Consider the following 15,915-nt stretch of genomic DNA (forward strand, 5'->3'; position numbering starts at 1 on the left):
ATATTTTGAGGATCCTTGCGTGGGTTCTGGGTATGGGTTTGTGTCTGAGTTTGACTGGCCACCAGTTGGAGTCCCATGGTAAGGTGTTCTTGCCGAAGATCACTACTTCTATCTTGTTGGTGTTGATCTTAGGACAGTTGGCTTTCATCCAGTTAGCGAATTCGGTCATGCAGATGTTGAACTTGTTTCTTTTGTTCTAACAGATACTTCTACCTTACATTACATGAACAGGACTAGTTTGCATATTTTAACTAAGATATGAATCAAGGTCTTTTCTCCCTTGGATTGGCAAAGGATTACTTGAATATAGCTTCATAGCCAGATGTAGTAGGCTTTTCCTTCCACACCAGCGATGGACAATAACATAGAACTGGTGTTTAATGCTGGTATTCTTTGCTTCTGTGGGCAATCAAGGTATGGGACCATTCAGTATCACTGGGCGGAGTGTACACTCCTAAGATCCTGTGAAATGTTTTAGAATTAGAATTGCTCTTGCTGCTTAGGCTGGAATGTTCTCTTAGCTACATGTCCTGCAGCAGGTTATAGCTGTATCAAACTGCTACTTCCTTGTTATTGATCCAAGTGGATGTTGCATGATACAGCATGCTGCAGTGAGAAGTGAAGCTATATTAAAGCATTATTGCCTGCTGCCGAAAGCTGTACTGGTAGTTTACTGCCCTGTTGTCCATTTATAAGCCTGTTGCTGCAGACAAGGGCATGGAACGCAAGAGAGGGTCTGTAACCTCGGTGGTAGTCTGAGGCAGAAGAGCTGTAATAGCAATCGAACTAACACTCACTGAGGGAAGAATGTTGTAAAATATTCGGGAAGAAACCTAAAGAAAAACATTGGAGTATCGAAGTAGATGGTCCTTATCTGTCATTGTTCGTCCTCTGTACGTCTGTTCTCATTAGTAAAGATTCCAACATTTGAGTGTTCTAATTAGGGCGGTGATGGATAGTTCTAACCACAGATTCCTTACCTTTAGAATATCCCCGGGGGCCGTGCTTGATGTAGATGAATTTTACAGACATGCTCCCTATCACTATTGGCTGGTGCTGTGTGACCATGCCTTGACTTTGTTTACCCCAGAAGTGATCATAGAGCTATTTGTAAGTGCCACCCCTGCGCGTCAACGTCAGTTTTTTTATTTCTGTGCCTTCATGCAGGGATTTGGACTTTGCTCACAACGTTTTCCTCAGCCCTCACAAGTTTTTTCCCCTGACAAATTCTGTTTTCCAGTATGCTAGGGAACTATGTTCCCTCCTACAACTAGAGGGTTTAAATCTTGTCCTGACTGTTCTGAACAAAGAAGGTGTGACTCTGGTGTCTGGGTTTGGAGCACGACTGCACATCCTGCAAGGAATATGACTTTATGAACCAGTACATGATATTGGAACTTGTAGCAAAGCTGTATGTCGCAGAACAGTACAAGAAGTCTCGAATGTCCCATTCAAGAGCGCAAACCCGTTGTTGAGGCTGCTCTTGCGACAGTTCCTCATCACAGTCCAAGTCTTCCAGTAAGTCACAGTTATAACGGAAACACTAGAAGGCCAAGCGGGAAACACCACAGCCCTGCCACTGTCAATCTGAGATGTTGCATGGACGTAAGGGTTCCTTGTGGTGTCTCTCCTCGTCCCCCTCTGAGGAGCAGAATCTGCAGCTGATCCGGATACAATCTGATTTTTCGGGTTCCTCAGTATTTTGATAACGGATTGAGGCCTTTCATGAGGCCATGTTTCAAACCTTTTGCTCTCTTCTAGTTCCCTTTGGTGCTCCTTCAGTCCCTTTGGATCTACAGAGGACATCAGTTGGGTTACTGCCGGCAGGTCTGATTCAGTGTTGAAACGCTTTAAGGAAAGCTGGGCCATGGAGAGTTCCTTAGGTCTGTCCACCCCTGTGAGACAGAAGCCTCAACAGTGTAGCCCCATTTGCAGCTTCTTCTGTGGGCTGGCATATCTGCAACGTCAAGGGCCAGCACCCCTGCAACAGGCACCCCAATCATTTCTGAGTTGGGTACTCCCAGGCCATCTGGGACAATGCACTACCAGTTCCTCACCACTTTGGCAGCAGCCTCCAAGCACCTTTAGTTCTCCCTTAGTAGCACATGACCTCCCTGTGTGAGGCAGCATCCATCTTTTTCTTCATGGGTGACAATGAAGAACATTTGGCAGGTTCTGCAAATTGTTCAAAGGGCTACGCCCTGCCGTTCCTTCTAGGCCCACCACACCTCCCACCCACATTAGAGTATTTTTCAGTAGAGCTCCTTGTTGTGATCTCTGTAGAAAGACACCTGGAGCCAGGAGGTATTCTTAAGCCATCTTTATTCAGTCTCCAGTTCAGGTTACATCTGTCTCTACTCCAGCCAGCCTAGTGTGGTACCAGCCCCACCAGGAGCAGCCTCCCTAGCTGCTCAGCCCATCTTCAACTGCCAACACTCATCCACTCAGACACCCAGGCATTCCACGCATCACAGGCACACCAACATTCTATGACCATCTCACGCTCTGGCTGAGCAGCTAGTGGCAGCAGGGCTGGACTACAATGTTAAACAATTAAGTAGGATATAACATTATCCCTTTTTCTTCAACGAAAACGAAACTTGCAAATGATAAAACATGAAGGAAGAACTATCAACAAGAAAAATACATAATAGTACAAGTCCCACGGATGCAAACATAAATCAAACATCGCAGGAGCATCAAGAAGAAAAAATGAATAATAGTTCAAGTCCCACGGATGCAAACTTAAATCAAACATCACAGGAGCAAGAACCATTAAAGCAAGAAAGGACGGATAAGATACATACATATGAACAGCAATATCTCCCATCCCTCCCTAAAAAGAATTAAAAACATTATGAAACTAGCATAACATTCCCTGAAATACATTTGAAGCATTTTGCATCAACCACTGTGACGTGATGCACTACAACGAAAAAGGGTAAAAGACCCCACAAAACCAATGCCCAAGAGTATAACTAAAAGTAGCTCTAAAGATAGCATACCCTACAACTACAATCCCAAGAGAAAGGGAAACAAACAAGTATATGGATCGTCACCCATAACAACTCCCGTGAAGGGATGTACATTAGTACTGTGCACAACTATTAATGGACTAAACCATAACCCAACCCAATGTGAGGGTTAACCTAGGTACAAACTATTTATGAACTAAACCATAACCCAACCCAGTGTGAGGGTTAACCTAGGTACTCCAAACCCCTTGTAGAGGTTACATACCCCCATGTAGGAGTAACCAAACTGAAATGCGAAAAGAGCTCTTGACCCCCTTGTGGGGGTTACGTACCCCATATGGGAGTAACAAACACAACTAATCACAGGGCTGATACCCACAACCTTCCCTCGTGTATGGGAACCATGTGATGACCACCCACAGGAAAATCACTGTCAAATAGAAGACCCATCCTCAAACTATACACCTGTGGCATCACGACTTTTTATTTCCCTGTTACAATACTAACAAATAAAGCCATTCAGTTAACTGTAGAACAGTAGTACACTGTGCCCCTCGCCGGTGAGCGATATCTCACCCGATTTGTGAAAGGTCTGGTTCCCTACTTAAATCACACAAATCATCACACCACTGTGGGGACACAAGAACAATGTACACCACCAGAAATCATGACCAGTACATAAGTAAAAACACTTTACATATCAAGAACTTCAGTTTTTGACAGCACTACATGTTCACTCTGTGGCATATACGAGTTACAGGACACCTTAGAATCCATAGCTTAATGAAACCAAAACAATACAGTGAGCAAACAATGGAGCTTTACCACTGGTCCAGGCAAGATGAGATCACACATCAGCCATTACGTCCAGTGAAACAACTAAGACATACTTGAAACGGAGATTACCACTCCGGGGATTCAACGATACCAGAATATGTTCACATCGCGAAGAATCAACGGTTCCAAAATATGCTCACGTCGCGAAGAACCAACGATTCCAGAATATACTCGCATAGACACCGCATTGTCCCCGGCACTCAATGTTCATGTAGTGAGAACACCGCGTTGTCCCCGGCCCTCACGTTGATTCTTTTTTCCTTTTGAACTTTATTGGAAGCAGCTTGAACACCGTGGTTGGCGAGAAAACCAGAGGGCAACAAAGAACGTTATTTGACTATGCCACACCACCAACCCTAAGATGGCGGCACGCTTCTTTACGTTGCGCCGGGTGGCTCCCGGCATGTAGAAGCACCAAAAGCGTCCAGTGTGCAGCTTGACCGTCACAGAGGATCCTACGCAGATGAGCGCGTCATGCAGGATCCCATGAGGAAACATCAGGTGAGGTTGCGCGCGCTGTTTGCGACTCGCGCCCAGTATTTGAATTCCAATAGAGCAGTTAGACTAACCGTTAAGCGCTGCCATAAACAACAAAAACATAACAATGGTTCACCTCAAAAATTGCCGAAAAGTGTGTACTACGGCCATTCCCTCTGTTTCTTGCCGCATAACACGTAGACAAAGTTCCTCCCAGTGCAGCGTCGTGTAAACAGCAGGAACGTGTGTAGACACCGTAGTTTTCCAAACTGTGCACCAACTCCAATACGCTGCAAAAACTTGTGCTTGCTCCAAAGTAAACAGGAGCCATTGAGTAGACACCCATCCAGAGGTTGACAAAGTAGAGACAGACCCCTAGTTTCTTCGAACATGCAGCCGCACAGTAACACGTTGTATCATGTAGAAGCTGTCACATAAGTTGAAAGTCCAAAACACTCACTAAGCTTGTGAGACCTTAATTGAGCCTACCACACATCCTCTAAGCCCAAATCTTGTGATACCACATCATACCTCTGTGGTGCTAACTAGTGCTGATGTTGTTTGGAATTCAATCATGTTGCAAGAGTCTGTAAAGCACCAAAAATTCTCCATCTGTGCAGACACTGCACGCTGTACACCATTGTACCTTTTGCTTAGAAACACAGCAGACTCTGAAAAACGATGTGGCTGGAACACCATCAACTGGTTGTAGTGAAGCTACCCATCCAACTCACAGTAATCCATTATGTGGCAAACGTTGTGGCTGGAACACCAGATGCAGCTGTAGCTTAGCTACTCCTCCAACTCACTATAGTCCTTTAGATATTTCTAGTATTCCCAGGCTGCAGTGTCCATTTGTGATGACACCTCTCTGTGGGCTGTCCAATGTTGAGGACACTGGTGGGGCTGGCGCTGGCTTTCCTGGGAATTCTTACTTTGTAGATGTAGTTGCTTGTTAGATCTCTTGGTTTCTCTTTAAGTTTCTTTGTAGTTGCTTTGTTTCTGTGCTGTACCAAGAGTCTCTAGGGTCCAAGTCCGCTCGTCGCCAAAATAAATATTGTGATCTCTGTAGAAAGACACCTGGAGCCAGGAGGTATTCTTAAGCCATCTTTATTCAGTCTCCAGTTCAGGTTACATCTGTCTCTACTCCAGCCAGCCTAGTGTGGTACCAGCCCCACCAGGAGCAGCCTCCCTAGCTGCTCAGCCCATCTTCAACTGCCAACACTCATCCACTCAGACACCCAGGCATTCCACGCATCACAGGCACACCAACATTCTATGACCATCTCACGCTCTGGCTGAGCAGCTAGTGGCAGCAGGGCTGGACTACAATGTTAAACAATTAAGTAGGATATAACACTCCTCTCCCTCTTGCCCCAAGAAGTGCAGGGTCTATTTTCCAAAGGAGTCATAGAGCAGGTTCCAGGCCCGGAAATAGGGGACTGCCCATTACTTCCGCTATTTACTTGTGCCAAAGAAGGACAAAGGCCTCTGTCCTATTTTAGGCCTCCATCCTGATTTAGGCTCCGCCTTCTTGTGGAAGGACCAATTCAACATGTTTACACTTGCCCAGGTTCTGTCTGCTCTGGATCCAGGCGACTGGATAGCGGCTTCGGATCTACAGAACACCTACTTTCATGTGCGATCCTACAGTCCCACAGACACTGCTTGTGGTTCAAGGTAGACTAAAAACATTTTCAATTTTCTTTGCTCCAATAGCCTCACCAGTGCCCCTTGGGTGTTTACAACAGTAAGGTGGTGGTTGCAGCAGACCTTTGGAGGTTGGGGATACCAGAATTTCCTTACCTCGTTGACTGGCTGTTGAATGCGGGCTCGCCACAGACCGTGGCAGACTGCCTTCAGACATTCGGTGAACCTGCTGTTGGCGCTGCAGTTCTCTAGCAGCATGCTGAAGACATGCTTGACTCCTTTGCATATGCTCCCTTTCATTGGAGCTATCCTAGATATGGGATAGTTTCCCTCCTACACAACAAGCCCAGAACATTTGGTATATGATACCGACATTTGAACCATGGCCTTGGGTCTCGGTAAGTGGCTACGAGGCATGTAGGTATCCTGCTAGTCAACTATGCTAGGTGACCTATGCGGGCTCCGTAGTGGAACCTGAAGTTTTTAACCTGAATTATCAGTGGGCCCAAAAGGGGTACATATCCGATTCTATCCAAGATTCGAAGGAGACTGTAAATGACATTCAGTGGGACCTTAACCACAATTAGACTATCGGTAGACCCCTCTCCCTGGCCTACCGAGGGCTGACTATAGGGACAGCTATGTTGATTCTAAAATAAAGGAGGTCATCTAGGAGAGGTGAAATCAGAGGCAGAGATCCATCTCCACTTTGGTTTGTTGGAGTTGCGGACTGTCTACTTGGTGCTCACAGTCAACACCACCACAAAGTGGTACTGCAACAAGCAGGGCAGATGGGCTCCTGTGTCCTGTGCTAGGAGGCCCTTTGCTTCTGGGGCTGGCTGTAGTAACAGGGCTTCTCTCTGGGAATGAACCACTTGCTGGGATCTTTGAATGCCATGGTGGTACCTGGATCGTCAGGCATGAGCATCTGTCCTCTGATCAGACTACTGCTTTTATAGGGCCTCAGTTTACAGCACCAGAACAGCATCCTGCTTCCGAACCTGCATAATCTGCATCTGCATCATGACTGCCAGGCATCCATCTTTTAAGTCTGTCTACACTGGGTGCTGGAACAAGTTTGTGTCCTGGTGTGGCACCCACAATATTGATCCATTGCAAGCCATACTGTCATATGTCCTTCGGTTTGTTTTACATCAAGCCCATCAAGGGTTTGCAGTGGTTACTGTTAAAAATGATGTGTCGGCTCTTTCAGCCTTTTCACATTTATCAGACCAATTGTATTTGTTCAAGTCACCTGTTATGAGATTTCTGCAATGTTAACTCATTTATTTCCACTGACACCGTTTGAGATACAACAATGGTATCTTAATTTGATCTTTACCTTTCTCATAAGCACGCAATTCGAACCAATGCACAGTTGTTCATTATGTCTCCTAAATCTGAAGATTGTTTTCCTGTGCGCGGTGCCTTCAACTCGCTGTGTGATTGAGCGCTAAGCTCTCTCGGTGCATCCGCCTTCCATTCTCTTTTTCCCATATAAGCTGGAGTTGAGTGCCAGAACAGCCTTTTTACTAAGCGTTGTGACTGCGTTTCATGTTGGGCAATCCATCATGCTTCCAACGTTCTTTGACTCACCTCACCCCTCGAAAGAGAAGGAGGGACTCCACTGACTGGACCACAGAAGAGCTTTAAGTTTTTACATCAATGGCACCTAAACCATTAGATGGACAATTAGATTTTTGTGGGATTCTCTTGGACAAAGAAGGGCAAGGCAGTACAGAAAAGGACTTTGTTGGGTTGAAAAGTCCTCTGCATGAAGATCTGCTTAACGCTGGCTAAGAAGTAGCCTCCAGAAGGGCTTTGGGCCCGTTCCACCAGGGCCCAGGCTTATACAATTGCTTTGGCATGCAGAGTGTCTGTTCATGATATCTGTCAGGCTGCAGTGTGGGCACTAGTGCATAGATTCACAAAGCACTGTTGACTTCATAGCCAGGTATGGCAGTGAGGGCATTACCCCTTTTGGTCCTGCAGGAATTTTTGATGTGGGGCATTTCGCAAACCCACCACCTTGGGAGATTCTGTTTTGGTATCTTTTCTAAAGGTGCGGAATCTGTGGTTATAAGTATTCTTCAGAACATGTTACTCAGTAAAGCTCTTTCTGAGGGGGCTACTGTATCTAACTGCTGGTTCCTCACTGCCCTTTCTCCTCTCTGTCCTGTGGAATGGTCTATTTTCCATCGAAAGTTGTCCCAATTTAGAGATCTACCCACTATTATCTCTTATTATTTTTGCACTCTGCGTCCGAGGGAGGAGACCGTCTAAACAGAAACTGACGTTGATCTGCAGGGGTGGCGCTTACATGTGGCTCCATCGTCATTTTAGGGAGGAGCAAAATCAACGCGGAGCTGCACAATGCTACCCACCTGCACGCAGGAACATTGCTTTTAAAATATCTGCCACCTGGGGGATATTCTAAAGGTGAGGAATCTGCAGTTGGAGTATCCACCAGTAAAAGCATTACTGAAGGTAAGTAACTCTTTGTTACACTCACTTGCATGTTAGAATGGCTGTTAATTATCTGCCCCCTTAATTATGGTCCCAAGCCGCAGCTGAATGAAGGGGCAAGTAATTACAGCTATTTTTGCCTTGCATGTTTGGGTAATAAGGCTGTTGGCAACCCGTGTGGCATCATCAGTACTTTGCTGGAGAAAAGCTGTGAAGCAGGCATAACTGTGCTTTACCAGGTGGAGCAGTAGATCAATTGCACAATGATAATGGATAGCTGCTTCAAACAGGCGTAAGATACTATTTACAGCTGCTCGCCTTAGAATTATCAGTGCAAAGAAGGATCCATGATTTCAGTTCACGCCCATTAGATGCAACATAGTGACAGAACATTATGGTGGTGATGAATTTATAACTTGCATAAAAGCCCCTTGTTAGAAGTGGGGTTCTCTAGTTGGCAAGGGTTTGCACCTTTGTCCATGTAGGGACCCTTCTTTCTAGTCAGGGTAAAGGGAAAACAATTCTAAAATAATCCCTGCTCACCCCCTTGGTACCTTGGCATGAGCAAACGGGCTTATCTCAGAGGTCGTGTATAAAGCGTTTGTGCACAGATACAATAATACAGTGAAAACACTACAGATGGACACCACATCAGTTTAGAATACTAGGTACTCTTTATCTAAACCAAACAAGAGCAAAACGACAAAAAAATCCATCACACCATAATCAAAATGTGATTCTTAGAAGGTAAAAACAGTTCCGTCCAAAGCAAACTATAGATGCTACACTTTCAACACAAAGGGGCAGATTTACAAGCCCCTTGCGCCTCATTTAGGCCGCGGCGGCGCAAATCCTGCGGGATGGTGCGGGGTACTTACAACGTGACGCATCTGGGAGATGCATCACGTTGTAAAGCCCTGCGCCACATGTAGGCGTTCCTGCGCGGGGGGGGGGTTGGCGTTCCGGCGTAGGAACGCCTCCTAAAAGTGACTGAGTGAAATCTACAAGATTTCACTCAGTCACTTTTAGGCCCATGCTGCGTCAAAACCCTGCGCCTGCCTGAAGCAGGTGTAAGGATTGATGCAGCATTAACAAGATGGGGCCTCCCAGAGCATTGCTAGAGCTGCATCGCGCATGCGACGCAACTTCAGCAATGCGCCACTTTTACGGCACAGATGCGTCACGCATCCGTGCTGTTTTTGCCCCATGGTGCACCACATTGTAAATGCGGCGCATCCATGGTGACAGAGCTGTGGCGCACAATAACTGGCACATCCCTGCTGATATGCAGGGATGCGCCAGTTATTGTAAATATGCCCCAAAGTACCTTGGATGCGTCCCAATGATAAACAAAAACAGCTGCAGAAAAGGTGATGCGTCTGTTCCTTACACCTAAGGAAGGTGATGTTAGTTTTTCAGGGCAGGTGATGCGTCGGTTCCTTACTGCCACGCAGGGGAGGTTATGCTTTGGTTTCTTACTGTGCGGGGAGGTGATGCGTTGGTTTCTTACTGCGGCCCTGGTATCATTGTTGACTTGGCGCCCTGGTGCGATGTGTGAGGATCGGGAATGCATTGGCTTTTGATGAGGCGGCTGCAACGTCGCAGGGTTGGTCTCTCCAGCTGCGTTACCACGATGTGTTGGTTCTTGAAGCTGCACAGCAGGGCCTGCATCGGAATCGTTGCGGTGATCTCAGACTTCAGCGCTTGGTGCACAGGATTTGCCGTAAAGCGAGTTCCCAGCCGCGGCAGGCGCTGCATCGGTTTCTTCAGCGGCACAGCGACGATGCGTTGGAAACGGGTGCAGATGCGTTGTGCCTATCTGTGTTGAATCTCTTTTCCAGCTCCCAGCAGCAGGAACAACCTCGAGAGGCCCAAAACAGCAACAGGCCCCTCTTGGCATGTCAGAAATCCCAGCAAGGAAGTTCAGAGGAGCTGTTAATGTAGTCTTTTTGTCCCTGATACTTCAGAACAGGAGGCAAGGTGTACTTTAAGCCCTTGAAGATCTTCTTCAAACAGAATAAACAGCACACAGCAAAGTCTTTTTCCTCTCCTTGGCAGAAACAGCCACTGCAGGCCAACCCCAGACAGCACACAGCAATGGGACAGTACTTCTCCTACAGCTTTCCCAGCTCTTCTTCTTGACAGAGGTTCCTCTTGAGTCCAGAAGTAATCTGAAGTTCTGGACCCCAATATTTATATCCCATTTCTCTTTGTTCTCTGGTGGCAGAGAGGCTCTGTGCTCAGTCAAAACCAGTTCTGTCCTCCCTGGTCCAGCTTCCCGGCAGGAGGTGGAGACAGCATTGTGTAAGGCAGACCAGGTCCATTCAGGTGCAATGAAATGTCCTCCCCCTGCTCTAAATGCAGCCCAGGTCTATTCAGTCCAGCCCTGACTCATTCAGGAAAGGCAGAATACACATCAACCCCTCAGTGGCTGTCTGAGAGAATGCACATGCCCAGCCCCTGTCACTCCAAAGACAGACAGTCAATTCACAAACCAGCAGAGACACAGGATGGCTAAGCAATAAAAAGTGGTATTTTCAAACCCACAAGTTAAAAATCATCTTTACTAAAAGATGCATTTTTATATTCTGAGTTCAGGCATACTAAACTCCATTTTCTCTCCTGTCCCAATGGGAAGTTATAGTTATAAGATGTTATAAATAAACTCCCATTCTATCCTATGGGACAGATAGCCTTTCAATTGTGAAAAAGAAATAAACTGTATTTCACGATCAGGACATGTCACACATACCAGGTCATGTGCTAACTTTCTCATACACTGCTCCATGCTCACAGGGGTACCTTGGGCCTACCTTAGGGGTGACTCACGTGTAATAAAAGGGAAGGTTAGGGCCTGGCAAGTGGGTGCAGACGCTGCGCTGGCAAGTCAGAGAACCTTTTGCAAGGCTGCTTGTGTGGCTGGCACAATCCGTGCTGCAGGCCCATTAGCAGCATTTGATTTACAGGCCTTGGCACACACAGTGCACTGTACTAGAGACTTTGTAGTAAATCAAACAAGCCAATCATGGAAACACCAATCCATAATAACAATTTACACAGAGAGCATATGTACTTTAGCTCTGATTAGCAGTGATGAAGTGCCCAGGGTAATAAAACCAACAAAAACATGAGGCCCAAAAGCAAAACGTCTGGAGATAAACCCTCTGGACAAGCCAGGTCCAACACCCCTTTTCGACCACAAGTATTCAGTAATGACCACTAGATCTTTGAACAGTCCATACATAGGTTCTCTGCTAAGTGTCCCTATAAAGGTTGGTGACATCTTTCAGCACTCTTTCAAAGTTGTGCCCAAGGTCTTAAAAATTGTAGTTTCTAGGTCTCAAAATGTGGTTCTTTGAAGATACATTTTTTATGTAGAGACAGTAAAAAAAATGTCTATCCGGTGATTAGCAAAGGGTGTGTGTGTGTGTGTGTGTGTGTGTGTGTGTGTGTGTGTGGGGGGGGGGTGGGTGTGTGTGTGTGTATAATACATATTCACTGGAAAAAGAATCAAAGGTTACATGGACTTATATCTCAGATTTCATTTCAAAACGGTGTAATTCAGCAGTTATGCAACCTGAGCTAACTGTAACTTATGCCCTCTGCAATGCACTGCTTATGACCTCACATATTACATCACTCATGGCATGGTCAGTGACACCATTGATGACATCACTGATGACTTCTTAAATGATATCACCGATGACATCATCCAGTGAGTGTGTTTCGTAAACGTTTCTGAAACGTAAAGATATATACTAAGCTGCTGCATTAATTAAATTTCTGTTCTTTCTGTACTACTGAGTGATACTATTTCTAAAATATGTCATCCGAGTAGGTTGTGTGACTGTATTAGTGTTTTGAGTGGGTGGCTGTATGGGTCTGTGAGTGGATGTTTGAGTGGGTGTGTGAGTAGTTTTTGGGGTGTGTGAGTGGGTGTCTCTGTGGTTTTATGGGTGTGTTAGTGGTTTTGTGGGTGGGTGGGTGTGGATGAGTGAGTGGCTGTGTGGGCCTGTGAGTGTATGTCAGAGTTGCTGATTAGGTATGTGTGGGTGTTTGAGTGTCTGTGTGGATCTGTCAGTAGCTGGGTGAGTGACAGAACTTCCCCTGGCCCTTTATCCAACAAGAGTCCACAGTTCTGCAAAAAGTCCACCCAACTGGAGTACTTTCTACTGGTTAATTAGTAAGTTCTACCTCGTTGGGTATTAATTGGTGCATATTCTACACGACAGCTGCATAATGGACCACGAGGAAATGTCTCCAGTAACCTTTTGTGCATGTAATTTTGGCAATGGGATTGTGTGATAACATCAATCATCATCCCCAGAGAAGAGGACGGGAGTAAAAAGAGGGGAATCTCCACCAAACAGGGGTACTCCCTCCTAACTAAATGAAGTAAGTGCTTCTTTGTTTAGTGGTGATGTCCTCCTATTCTGCATCAAGAATGTGTCACAAAAATCAGTGGAAAACACACTTGGGTTTTTTGGTAAGCTGACCATCAGCGTGTGAAAAGGTGGGAAGATCTTTGTATACTATTAAGGAAAATAGGTTTGGGCCAAACGGGCAGACCTTGCAGTTGATTTGGGGCATTTGCATACTCAGGGTAATTACAAGGGAGAACCATGGACTCTGTTCTCAGCAGGAGACAACAAGAAAGAAACCGCTCGCTTTGCTTTCTCCCAAGCCCAAGAAGTTAGAATCATTTGTGCTTTTTGAAGGGGAGGGGGTCCACACGGCCCCCTTCCATGGGCTATTTTTGGCCCCCAGAGATCCCAACGTGGGGGGAGCCTCGTGGCTCTCACACGCAGGGGGCACTCAAAAATGTTGCTTCCTGCATGTGGGAGCGATCCTTTAATCTGTTTTCCTGCCTGCTTGACAGTGGACAGGAAAACAGATGAAATGTCTGCTCCTGCAGTTTACCTGATTTACCCCCCCCCCCCCCACCCCCTCCCCCGCCCCTACTGGGAGCGGACTTACTGTTTGCTCTTACTTGGCGGGGGTGGGCACCCCAGGACACAGGAGTGGGGCGCCGCGTGCTTCCCCTATCTTTGTTATTACAGGGCCTGCCCCTGGGAGGCGATGGTCCCCAGGGCATACATCTGCCATAGAGAGGGGGGCCCTCTAGTCCGCGATCCCCAAAATGTATATTATAAAACGACCCTGGGACCCTGCCCAACCAGGGGCCGAAATACAAAAAGTGCTGTAGACTGCACTTTCTTTGTTTGCGAATTCGTTGTGATTTTCACTGCAAAAACCTCTGTAAAAAATGTTTTTTGGGCCAGGTGGGGTCCCTGGGGGGATCTGAGCACCAGGCCTAGGGGGTCAGATTTATCCTACCCTGCCCCCTTCTCTTTTTTAATGTTTTTGTTTGGGACTCGGCTGTGTCTGAGTCCCAAGATGCCTGTCAACACTTCCTGGTTAAAGTGTTGGCAGCCAATCTGATCTCTGCACGAGGTCAGTAAGATTTGTGGAGGGTCTGCGCCTCTAGATATACACATTTGATTTTCTTTTACTATCTCCAAAACTGCTGAACAAATTTACACTAAATAACAAAAAAGGCTCTTTCTGGGCAAAGAGCTAGCTTTCTGCCATATTTGGTGTAATTCCGTTCAGCGGTTCAGGCTGTAGTCGTGTCTAAAATCTCTATGGGAATTAACATGGGAATCACACTTTTTTTTTTTACCCCCCCCCTCCCCCACACACTCTCTTTTACTCAGCCTTCCTTGATGGATCACCCAGAAACTTTCCAAGCACAACTAGAATCAGGAGGGCACTTTTGGGGAAAATTCGTTAAATGGCGCCAAAGTTATAAGCAAGTCAAAAACTATTTCCCTATGAAAACTAGGTCCTAATTTGAACTACCTATTGGCGTCCGCCAGTAGGTTATGTATATGTATCTATTATGTTGTGTGCTGTAAAATAATTTGCTATGGCTGCTTGCAAGGACTTTCGTTTTTAACGAAATTATAGTGTCTAACAATACAGCTGCCTGGAGAATCACGTTACAACAAACAAATGATGGATGGAATGCTGACAATGCATACATTCTCCCCCAGTCAAGAGATCTGGGTTAAATCCATCGTTCTTTTGCCCACTACACCACCCCAGTTTAGACATGGCCATATGCAAATCAGTCTTGACCCTGTGCCTCATGGGAACAGTCCAGCTCGAACTGCCAAGCCATGTCTTCCTTGGACCGGAATCAAGCATCCTAGGACCGGTTTCTGGCTATCAGCCGTCATCAGCCAGGATAGCTTGACTCCAGTGGCACAGTGAGCACGGGTCCCACGTCTGGGAATACCCATCCCACTTAGGGCGAAAAGCGTTACAACAAACAAATGATGGACGGAATGCTGACAATGCATACATTCTCCCCCAGTCAAGAGATCTGGGTTAAATCCATCGTTCTTTTGCCCACTACACCACCCCAGTTTAGACATGGCCATATGCAAATCAGTCTTGACCCTGTGCCTCATGGGAACAGTCCAGCCCGAACTGCCAAGCCATGTCTTCCTTGGACCGGAATCAAGCATCCTAGGACCGGTTTCTGGCTATCAGCCGTCATCAGCCAGGATAGCTTGACTCCAGTGGCACAGTGAGCACGGGTCCCACGTCTGGGAATACCCATCCCACTTAGGGCGAAAAGCGTTACAACAAACAAATGATGGACGGAATGCTGACAATGCATACATTCTCCCCCAGTCAAGAGATCTGGGTTAAATCCATCGTTGTTTTGCCCACTACACCACCCCAGTTTAGACATGGCCATATGCAAATCAGTCTTGACCCTGTGCCTCATGGGAACAGTCCAGCCCGAACTGCCAAGCCATGTCTTCCTTGGACCGGAATCAAGCATCCTAGGACCGGTTTCTGGCTATCAGCCGTCATCAGCCAGGATAGCTTGACTCCAGTGGCACAGTGAGCACGGGTCCCACGTCTGGGAATACCCATCCCACTTAGGGCGAAAAGCGTTACAACAAACAAATGATGGACGGAATGCTGACAATGCATACATTCTCCCCCAGTCAAGAGATCTGGGTTAAATCCATCGTTCTTTTGCCCACTACACCACCCCAGTTTAGACATGGCCATATGCAAATCAGTCTTGACCCTGTGCCTCATGGGAACAGTCCAGCCCGAACTGCCAAGCCATGTCTTCCTTGGACCGGAATCAAGCATCCTAGGACCGGTTTCTGGCTATCAGCCGTCATCAGCCAGGATAGCTTGACTCCAGTGGCACAGTGAGCACGGGTCCCACGTCTGGGAAAACCCATCCCACTTAGGGCGAAAAGCGTTACAACAAACAAATGATTGGACGGAATGCTGACAATGCATACATTCTCCCCCAGTCAAGAGATCTGGGTTAAATCCATCGTTCTTTTGCCCACTACACCACCCCAGTTTAGACATGGCCATATGCAAATCAGTCTTGACCCTGTGCCTCATGGGAACAGTCCAGCCCGAACTGCCAAGCCATGTCTTCCTTGGACCGGAATCAAGCATCCTAGGA

At 46.6% G+C, this 15,915-nt stretch overlaps 1 protein-coding gene across 2 annotated transcripts in view; it reads left to right on the top strand.

Annotated features, from left to right (window-relative positions):
• Positions 1-15,915, top strand: part of PTPN21 (protein tyrosine phosphatase non-receptor type 21) — a 438,348-nt gene that overhangs the window by 184,271 nt on the left and 238,162 nt on the right. The gene's annotated exons all lie outside the window — the stretch shown is intronic.

The sequence above is a fragment of the Triturus cristatus genome, chromosome 9 (assembly GCF_964204655.1).
Source record: "Triturus cristatus chromosome 9, aTriCri1.1, whole genome shotgun sequence".
In the NCBI taxonomy this organism is placed as follows: Eukaryota; Metazoa; Chordata; class Amphibia; order Caudata; family Salamandridae; genus Triturus; species Triturus cristatus.